We start from the raw sequence: 10,690 nt of genomic DNA, 5'->3' as shown, positions 1-10,690 counted from the left end.
AAATCCAAAACTATAGTTGGTTGTTGTGGTGAATTATTTAAAATAAATGAATAATTATTTTTATTCACAAAAATCAAAACGTTGATTGATGTAGTGAATTATTTTAAGTTAATTGATACTTGTTTCTCAAATTTATGAATTGTGTATAAAATACAATTAATTATACCAGTTATATTTGTTTCTAGAAAAAGAAAATTTTTAAATTTAAAATTGATTGAATTTTACTGTGATAAACTATATCATAAAAAAAATTGAATGTATTACAATTTAAGCAATTAAAAATAATTAGTTAATGAGTTGAATTATATAAGTTTGATTAGTAATTTTGCAGTTAAAAATATGACATAGGTGATGTTTACAATTTGTTCACTTTTTATTTAATATTTTAGTTTGAATTATTCTAGTTTTTTTTTTTTGTAATTTTTTTTATATATTTAAATAAATTTTAATAACTATATATATGATTAAAATTTAAATATATAATCTTTTCATCACAAACTATGAATGTCAGAGCGGGCCTTGTGTGCAAGTTAGATGCAACAACCATTCTGTCAAATTTGCTTAATGTTGGGTGTGACTTGTTGACATATTGCTTTGTCATCCTACGTTTGAATGTCACTTTACAATCTAATCTAACCAAAAAATAATAATAAATTAATACTTTACATAAATAGCCAAACAAAGGCAACAACTAATTACACCAATTAATATTTGAGTAAATTACGCTTACCTCCCATTAGATTTTTAATAATTACAAGAATCTGGATCCTTCATCGCATTTTTCTGCGGCTGTTGCCCTCCAAAACGACGTCGTTTTGGAGGATTTTTTTTTTTCCCTCTTTTTTTATTTATTTTATTCTTCTTCTTTCTTTCTTTCTTTCATTTGATTGCCTACTCTACGCAGGTTCTTTGCCACCCCCATTGCAATCACGGTCGCATTTATAGAAAATCTGCACTCTTAACAAAATAATGCAAATTCAAGCTTTGTGGGAGTTAACTGTAATATTGAATTCCAACAGCTTGAAAAATCAAGCTGAAAAATCAACAGTGGATTCAAATGAAAAATCAAATGAAATCAAACCATTTTCTTGAAAAATCAAATGAAATAAGTGGATTCCAACAGCTTGAAAAATCAAATCATCAACTTGAAAAATCAAATCATCAACAATCATCGACCCAAACCACCCCCTTGGCCTTCCACGGTGGTGCCACCGCCTCGACCTAAACCACTCTCCCATGCGCCACCAACCTCCACCTAAAAACCACGATCTGGTCCGAACTCGGGGGCTCCATCGGCGACCTCACTACTCTCATCTTCACCTCCCTCTACAACATCTCCACCGGCCTCCTCTTCGGCACTCCCATGCCCGTCCAACCCATGAAATCCATCGCCGCCTCGCCATCTCCGAATCCCCTCACCTCAACATCTCCATCGGCCTCCGAATCCCTCACCTCACTATCCTCCAAATTGCCTCCGCCGAAATCTCCACCGCCTCCGTGCTCCTCCTCCTCGGCGCCACCGGCCTCAACAATCGAAACCCATCAACAGAAAGAGAAAGAGAAAGAGAAAGAAAGAAAGAAAGAAAGAAACAAAGAAAGAAAGCAGAAGAAGAAAAGAAAGAAAAAAAAAAAAAAATCCTCCAGTTTTGGAGGGCGACTGCAATGAGCCGTACCGTAGGAAAATATGACGGAGGATCCGGATTCTTGTGTGCAAGTTAGACGCAACAGCCATTCTATCAAATTTGCTTAATGTTGGGTGTGACTTGTTGACATATAGCTTCGTCATCCTACGTTTGAATGTCACTTTACAATCTAATCTAACCAAAAAATAATAATAAATTAATACTTTACATAAATAGCCAAACAAAGGCAACAACTAATTACACCAATTGATGTTTGGGAGCTTCTATTTACCCACACTAAACCCCCTCTCCACACACACTTAATGAAGGAGGTGTGTAGGAAGTGTAGTGAGGGGAGATGTGTAGAAAGTGTATTGTGTGTGTAAATAGAAGCTCCCTTGATGTTTGGGTAAATTACACTTACCTCCAATTAGATTTTTGAAAATTACAAGAATTTTTTCTTATAGTCTCAATAATTATATTAACTTTCTTTACTTTTAAAACTATTATCAAGATTCTTCTATTATTATTCTATTTAATAGAATTTGCTGATATTATACTAATGTCATGTTAATGTCATAGGTTATAATAAAAAAATGACGAAATTACCCATTAGTTACTTTATCTATTCAAATGAGAGATTTCACTCACCTCTCCAGAGATTTCACATATATATTATTAAATACCTATATATATTTTAGTATTATTTAATAAAATTCTTAAATTTCATGCAATAGTAAATAATACTCTTAAATTGTTAAGACAATATTAAATCATTTAATGAAAAAAAACTTAATTTTCAATGATAAAATACTTAAAAATAAGCAATCTCTCTAAACTATCTTTTCTCAATCATATATTATTATCAAATTTTAATTTTTATCTTTGAGTCATTAAACTTCTAATCAATGCATATTTATGAAATGCAGGTTAATATTTCTTACATGGTTAAAAAAATTTAAAAATAAATATAGTAGTAAAAAAAAAAATCTAATTGCTTCGCAATAAATTAAAATTAGTTGATAGGAAATGAAAGATCAAGAAATCATTTGAAAATAATAAACAATTCAAAAAAATTTATCATTTTCTTACATCTAAAATTAAAATTAATCTTTACTTGAATGTAGAAATTATTTGAAAATAATAAAATACTCAATTAATTTCTTATATATGATAGTTGAAAGCTATTTCTCCATATTTATCTCATTTAAACTATTCTTATTAAGTAAATCTTAAAATTAATTTCTCACCTTCATTAATGGTTGAATTTTTATTTTATTTTTTGTTTATAAAAGTTCAACAACTTGTTATGGAAAAAAAAAATAGACTCAAGAAAGTACATTTATATTTTAAAAAATTTATGAAAAATAAATAATAATTTCATATATATTTAATATGACAAATTAAATTTAGTGCATTTAAGGTTAAGATTAATGTTAATAATGAATGAGTTTGGTTTAATTGTTAGAAACCTCAGTAGATGTAAAATTTTTATACTTCTATATTCCTTTTTTTTTTTTTTAATCATATAAGAAATATTAACCTTTTTATTTTTATTTTTAATATGCATCAAATAGAAGTTTAATGATTCAATGATAAAAATTAAAAATTGAAAATAAGATATGATTGAAAAAAGATAAAATAATAATTTTTTTTACATATGAATAAATAAGTAATGCAAATTACCAGGGAAAAAAATCCATTTATTTCAACTTTTTAAAAGAAAAATTCAACTAATAAATACATTACTTAAAATGATAAATTTTATGTTATTTATGTAGTGTGAGATAAGTCTCATATTAAATTATTAGAATGTTATTTGACATTAATTTTAGAAAGATTGTTTATTTTTAAGTATTTTATCAATAAAAATCAATTTTTTCCCCATTAAATGTCTTAATAATTAAAGAGTTTTATTTAATATTGCATGAAGTTTAAGAATTTTATTAAATAATGTTAAAATATGTGTTAGTCTTTGATACTATATATGCAAAACCTTAAGGGAGGTAAGGTAACTTACCTATGTTGATAATGAATGAGTTAATTTTTAAGTCTTTTCATCTTTTCACGTGCAAATCAAGGTAATACAGTCACTTTCACACTCAACTAACGCTATTTATACAAACTTAACAAATGAAGGAATCTTGATAATACCTTCAAAAGTAAGCACTACAAAAAAATTAACTTTTTGCGACGGTAAAATACCGTCGCTAATACTCCTAATGCCGTCGCAAAAAAATTTTTGCGACGGCAAAATGACTTTTTGCGACGGCAAAAGGGGGTCGCAAATGCAGGGGTTGCAAAAGAGTTTTTGCGACGACACAGTACCGTCGCTAATGTTTTGCGACGGCATTTTTTGCCTATTGCGACAGCACTGTGCAGTCGCTAATAATGTTTGAAATTTCTTGAATTTTTTGCAACGACACTATTTTACCGTCGCTAAAAATGTTATTTGAGACGGCAAAAAATACCGTCGCTAATAGTCTTTTTTTGCAACGACAAAAACACTGTTTTTGCGACGGTGTGGTGCCGTCACAAAAAGTATTAAAAATATGAAAAATTTTATTTTTTGCGACAGTATAAAGCCATCGCAAAAAGTATTAAAAAAATAATAAAATTTCTATTTTTTGCGACAGTTTAGTGTCGTCGCAAAAAGTAAAACCTATAACAAAATCAATAAAAATAATAAAATTTTCTCTTTTTTGCGACAGTGTAGTGCCGTCACAAAAAAGAAAAAAAATCCTCCGATAAAATTATTAAAAATATTAAAATTTCTCCATAATAATTACATAACAATATAAAAATTCTTATATAAAAATAACAATTTCTTCATAATAAAATATTTTTCCATTCATAATTACACATCAACAAAATTATCCCACTACATAATGTTCCATAATTATCCTCCGAAAAAATTTAAAAATATAAAAGAAATGAAAAAAATAAACACAATCTCACATATTCAATTCACATGCAAGCTTGAAGGAGGGTCGAATGTTTCATCACCACGGTACAAATCTGTACTATGAAAATTGGTTACAAAAAATTCAACTCTCAGTTTTCCTCCAAAATTTATCTAAGTTACAAGCAGAAGAATATGAAGTTGCTACAATTCATCCAAATTAATAGCTCTCTGTTGATCTTCTACCTCAATGCTTTCTGAGAGGCCTCATCACAAAATATACACAAAAGTAAAATGAGTCAAAAGTTCCGAACAAGTTTAACTTTGCGATCATCCAATAAACATGTTCGCTGGTGGCCCAACATAATCGACTTGTGTTCAGCTTCAGATTTAAGATTATGTATCATCAAGCTTCGGGAAATTATACATCAAACACCAGAGACACTTTAAAGAACCATCCTGCTACCTCCCTCCCTCTATAATCCTATAAATAAAAAATAAGTAGAAAAGAAAAAGCACACTTATCTTTTCTTTTCTTTTTTTTTCCCTTCAAATGAGTAACAAAGTTTACAAGGGTAGTAGGAAGGGAAAAATTACTCAGCTTCTGTAAGAACATTTACCAGCTCTCCCAGCTACTCCCTGCAGTAAAATCAATTGTTCCTCCTCATCAAAAAAAATAAAAAAAATAAAAAAATGCATCAATTAACCTTGTTCCATTCAAGAAATCAAAAAAACAGTATATCAATTACACATACGCTCAAAGTCACGGAAATATTAATATATAGCATCTATCTTCACACCCAAAAAAAAAAAAAAAAGACAAACTAGATAGGAATGTTGTGAGTTGCAAAATACCAGACAAATTTAATCACAACATTGTCAAAATAGCCAACACAAGAAAATCACCAGTTTATTGGGGGTGAGAATTTTGAATGGGGAAAGCTTTGGAGAATAAGGTGTAAGAAATTTGCATAATAATTATATCCAATAAACAACAGTAGATTACTCAATAGATTAATAAATATGAAATTCTTTCTCTTCATGGACATTGATGAGTTTTAAATCCTTCTCCACTTGGATATTTACAAATAATACGAGATACTACACCTAGTCTACTGGGTGAGACCACTAGCTCAATTCTAATTCAACTAGGACTCCAACCATCACAAGTCCAGTTAGGCTAAAACACATGTACTAAGAAAAGAGAAAACAACGATGATTATCATTTTCTTTTAATTTCTTTTTCGTGGAACTTTCCAAGAAAGGAACAGTGAAGACATTTGAAAAAACATCATTAAGACAGTCCTAACATATTCAATATATTTGCTAATGGATTGGAAATCATGAATTCAACTATTTAATGGTATGTTTTTTTATTTTTTCAGTTTAATGTTATTGGTTTACAATTTGAAGAAGTACGTATTTTCACACATAATAGTTCTTACAACCTTAGAAATATTGAAAAGTTCTAAAACCCTTTTAATAGTGCTCTTAAAGTCGAGTCTAATACATGCAATATAATGCTATTGAACTCCTAGGATTGATAAGAGCACTCTTAACTTGTCCAATTTTAAATTAGGATCCATACTGTCCCAATTTTAGTTAAAACCGTGGCGACATTAAATTTTTAACAAATAATAGCAACAATTATAATGATAAGTACATAAACAAGTAAGAATGAAAGTACAATGCAGGCATGAATTGTGATATGAAACACACCAAATCAACTATTATCAATTATTTGGAATACAAAAATTATATCAATCATCATCCAGACCAAAACGAAGGCAAATGATTGATTATGAAAAAACTAAGAAAAAGAAAAAGATATGGTACTAATTGTGATACTGATCCAATTAAGTGAGAGCACTTTTCTTTTCACTTTCTTTTTGTAGAAACTTTACTTACCTTTGACCTTGTTTGAGTTCTCAATTACAACTTGAGGGATGTGTGATTCTTTCCAGTAATCCCCGCCTTGTTCTTCTCAGTCTAACTTCATAATCAATTTCTTAGACATATCAAAAAGTCTAAACATTTGAAGGTTGGTTAGATGTTTGATACCGGAGGGGACCTCCTCTACCAATTCACTATTTGTGATAACTAGAGTTTGAAGGTGGGGCATTGCTCCCTCCTCCACTCTCGCCATCTCAAAATCATCTATTAATTTACATGTTTCTTGGGCACATGTATATTATCAAACATTTTTTTTTTGTTTTTAGTTTTGATTTTGTAGTTTCATAATTACATTTAATATTTGAGAACTTAAATATGTTTATAAATTGTGTTAAAATTTACAATCTACCAACCTGTACTGCCAATTGGTTGAGATTTATTCTCTCAAACTGCCCTATAACAAGAAGACACGTAATTTTTTTTTTGAGGACAGAAGACAAGTAATTACTTTGTGTAAAATATAAAAAATAAAAGTTGGAGAAACTAATTATATGATCCAATAGGCTTGAAAAGACAAATCACATATAATAGACCAGACTAATAGGCAGATTTCTACATCCTCTAATGGGTGCGGTGGGGTGGGCCATCAAATGCTGGTGTACACTCATCAAATTTGTGGCCAAGGAGATCTAAGTGACAATGATGCCTACCTTCCCCACCTAGGAAACACATGGGCCTGCATTTTATCTACACCCTCTCCAAATACAGGTTATTGTGGTTCTCTTCTCTCTACTTTCAATCTTCAAAATTATCACTTGAAAATGACAATTTAACCCTAACCCAGAAAACAACACCAATATATTTCAAACCTGTAGCAAGACAGCTATAGTGCTGCAAGAATTATATAACAAGAACCCTGTCCTGTGGTAATTTTCTGGATCTTCTCTTTTCTGTCGACAACCAAAAAAAAAAAAGAAAGAAAAAGAAAATTTCTGAACCCCATTCAGGTGATAGTCAACAAACATGGAAATAAAAATTAGAATTAAGTTTAAATAAACAAATTAATGCTAACAGCAAGCACCCAATTGAGCAAACCATAATAAGAGTAAAACCTGATCTTTTAAGTTTAAATAGTTGATGGTATATCACACAGAAAAGACACTAACATCTATGAAATGAAACCCAATCCACTGAAATTTAGCAAAGAAATACAAACTTGAGGAAAATTACACATGAAGGTTTTGAGATTAGAATGGACCTCGAGAAGGAAAGTACTGAGACATCGGAGAGTACATTCTCTTAGGGCTTGGTCTTGAAGTTTGATGATGACTTGAGGAATTGCCATAGCTCTCTTCGACATCCAGCGCACTTTGTGCTTCTTTCGTCCACTTTTTTGAACTTTAGCAATTGAAAAATCTGTGATAATCAAAGAACACATCACAGTAATGAATCAATAAGAATTGAGAGAGAGAGAGAGAGAGACCTTGATCGATCTTGGAGTTGTAAAGGAGGTGGAGAGTTCGTTCTTCCCATGGCTCATCTTGAAGGCCGTCGTGAATGTCTTCATCATCTGAAACAAATTGAGACGGAGAGAGAGAGAGACGTAAGAAGAGATTAGGGATTTTGTGATCGGGGATTTTGGTTCAAGAGATTAGGGATTTTGGGTTTGGGTTTGGGATGGGGGGAAACTCGAGCGGGAATGGAAAAAGGGGGGGTGGGGGGAAGAGATTAGGGATTTTTGAGATTGGGGATTTTGGGTATAGGGTGGGGGGAACCCAAGCGGAAATGGAAAAGGAAAGGGGGAGAATGGAAATTTTTTTGATTTTTTTTTTTCTGATTTTCGTTACAAATGAATATTTAAATAATAAAAGGACTCTTTTTTTTCGCAACGGAGGATGTCTTTGCTAAAAAAAATTATTTTTTATTAAAATAATTTTTTTATAGTTAATGAATTTTTATTTTTATTTTTTCATTTAGTAAGGTTGAAAATTTATTTGTTTCATATTTATTTTAATGAATACAAAATTATTATTATTTTTTTATTTGGTAGAAGTAAGGATAATATTTTCCATTAAAATAAAGTTAATTTTTTGTGGCCAATGAAAAATATTTTTTTGCAACCCATTTTTTTTTTTGTTAAGTGATGGTGAAAGAGATAAGTGCTGAAGTTGTGGTAGTGGTAGAGGAGATAGAATAGTGGTGGTAGAGAGTGAGCAAGGTGAACACAATATGGGAGAGAGACAAATAGACAGACAGACACATAGAGAGAAAGAGAGAGAGAAGAGCGAGAGACAGTCAAACAGACATAGAGAGAGAAAGAGAGAGAGAAGAGTGATAAGTGAGAGAGAGACAAAGAGAGAAAGAAATATATATATAGAGAGAGAGAGACAGGGAGACAGAGAGAGAAAGAGATAGAGAGAGAGACATATAGAAAAATAGAGAGAAACAAGATATGAGCGAGAGATAGACAAAGAGAGAGAGAGAAATAGAGCGAAAAGAGATGATCGAGAGAAAGACATAGAAAAAGAGAGACGAAGAGAGAAGAAAGATATGCGAGAGAGATAGAGAGAGAGATAGAGAGAAGATAAATGAGCGAAAGAGAAGAGAGATAGAGAGATGAGAGAGATAGAGAGAAGAGAGATGAGCGAGAGACAAAGAGAGAAAGAGAAAGAGAAAGAGACAGAGACTGAGAGACAAAGAAGAGTGATAAGTGAGAGAGAGAAAAGAGGTAATATTTTGTGGTAGAGGAGAAGAAGCAGCAGTAGTGGTGAAGGTGGTGGATAAGAGACGATAGTGGTGGTGGTGATGGCGAAGGAGATTAGTGGTGAAGTTGTGGCAGTGGTAGAGTAGATGGAGTGGCGGTGGTGAAAGAGAGGTAATGGTAGTAGTAGTAATGGCAATAGCGGTAGTGGTGGTAGTGGAGTAGTGGTGATGGTAGTAATAATGGTAGTCGTAGAGGTGAAATGGCGACCGTGGTAGTAGTGGTGGTAGTAAAATGGCGTTTGCAGTAGTAGTGAAGGTGGTATAGGAGATGAGTGGTGAGAGAAAGAGACGAGTGAGAGACACAGAGAGAGAGAGAGAGAGAGAGAGAGAGAGAGAGAGAGAAAAGAGATAGAGAGAAAAGAGATGAACGAGAGACATAGAGAAAAAGAGAGAGACAGATAGACATAGAAGAGTGATGAGTGAGAGAGAGAAAGAGAAGAGTGACAGAGACCCAGAGAGAAAGAGAGAGACGGACATATAGAGAAGAGTGATGAGTGTGAGAGAGAGAGAGAGAGAGACAGAGACAGAGAAGAGAGACAGAGACACATAGAGAAGGGGAGAGACAGACAGACAGAGAAGAGTGATGAGTAAGAGAGGGAAAGAGAAGAGAGACAGAGACAAAGACAAAGAGATAGGAAGATGAAAAAATAGGTGAAAAGAGAAATGTTCAAAAGAATAAGGCGACGTCGTTTATAGTGGATTGATAAATCGAGAATGAGCTCGATAAATAGAGAAGATAGGAGTAAAAGAGTGAGCAAGGCGAACATAGTGAGGGAGAAATAGACAAATAGACAAATAGACAAGTAGATAGAGAGAGAGAGAGAGAGAGAGAGAAGAGTGATGAGTGAGAGAGAGAGATAGACAAAAAAGAGATAGAGAGAGAAAGAGAGAGAGAGATAGAGGGAGAGATAGAAAAAGAGAGAGAAACAAGAGATGAGCGAGAGATAGACAAAAAGAGAGAGAAATAGAATGAAAAGAGATGAGCGAGAGAGAGACACAGAAAAAGAGAGAGACAAAGAGAGAAGAGAAATGAACGAGAGAGATAGAAAGAGATAGAAAGATGAAAGAGAGAGAGAAAAGAAATGAGAGAGATTGAGATAAGAGAGATGAGCGAGAGAGACAGAGAGAGAAAACAGATGTGAGAGATACAGAGAAGAGAGATAGGCGAGAGACATAGAGAGAAATGAGAGAGAGAAATAGACAGACAGAGAAATAAGAGTGATGAGTGAAAGAGATAAAGAGAAGAGAGAGAGATAGAGACAAAGAGACAGGAAGATGAAAAAATGAATGAAAAGAGAAATGTTATATCAAAAGAGTAAGACGACATTGTTTTTTTTTAATTTTTTTTGCGACAGAAAAAAGTACTAGAATTTAATCAAACCATTTTGTGACTGTATATATATGAAGTTGTCTCAAAACCACAATCACTATGCTAGGTTAGAGAGTTTTCCAAAAACTCTTTTGAGAAAATTATATTTTCTTGTTTTCCGTGTTATATTGTTTTTACTGA

At 32.2% G+C, this 10,690-nt stretch overlaps 2 long non-coding RNA genes across 3 annotated transcripts; both read right to left on the bottom strand.

Annotated features, from left to right (window-relative positions):
• Positions 1-633: 633 nt before the first annotated feature.
• LOC145822664 (uncharacterized) lies at positions 634-1,961 on the bottom strand. The gene is made up of 2 exons (XR_014364301.1): positions 1,082-1,961; positions 634-950 (listed from the first exon to the last, which is right to left on the bottom strand). It is a non-coding gene; the product is annotated as an uncharacterized LOC145822664 (long non-coding RNA).
• Positions 1,962-4,446: 2,485 nt separating this feature from the next.
• On the bottom strand, positions 4,447-8,295 carry LOC114277013 (uncharacterized). 2 transcript variants are annotated; one of them, XR_014364299.1, is made up of 3 exons: positions 7,901-8,295; positions 7,676-7,833; positions 4,447-5,163 (listed from the first exon to the last, which is right to left on the bottom strand). It is a non-coding gene; the product is annotated as an uncharacterized LOC114277013 (long non-coding RNA). The 2 variants fall into 2 exon arrangements; XR_014364300.1 differs by lacking the exons at positions 7,676-7,833; positions 7,901-8,295 and adding an exon at positions 6,433-7,657.
• Between the last annotated feature and the right edge of the window lie 2,395 nt (positions 8,296-10,690).

This window comes from Camellia sinensis, chromosome 3 (assembly GCF_055761805.1).
Source record: "Camellia sinensis isolate YWXY chromosome 3, ASM5576180v1, whole genome shotgun sequence".
Classification (NCBI taxonomy): domain Eukaryota; kingdom Viridiplantae; phylum Streptophyta; class Magnoliopsida; order Ericales; family Theaceae; genus Camellia; species Camellia sinensis.
This window is presented reverse-complemented; position numbering and strand designations above follow the sequence as displayed.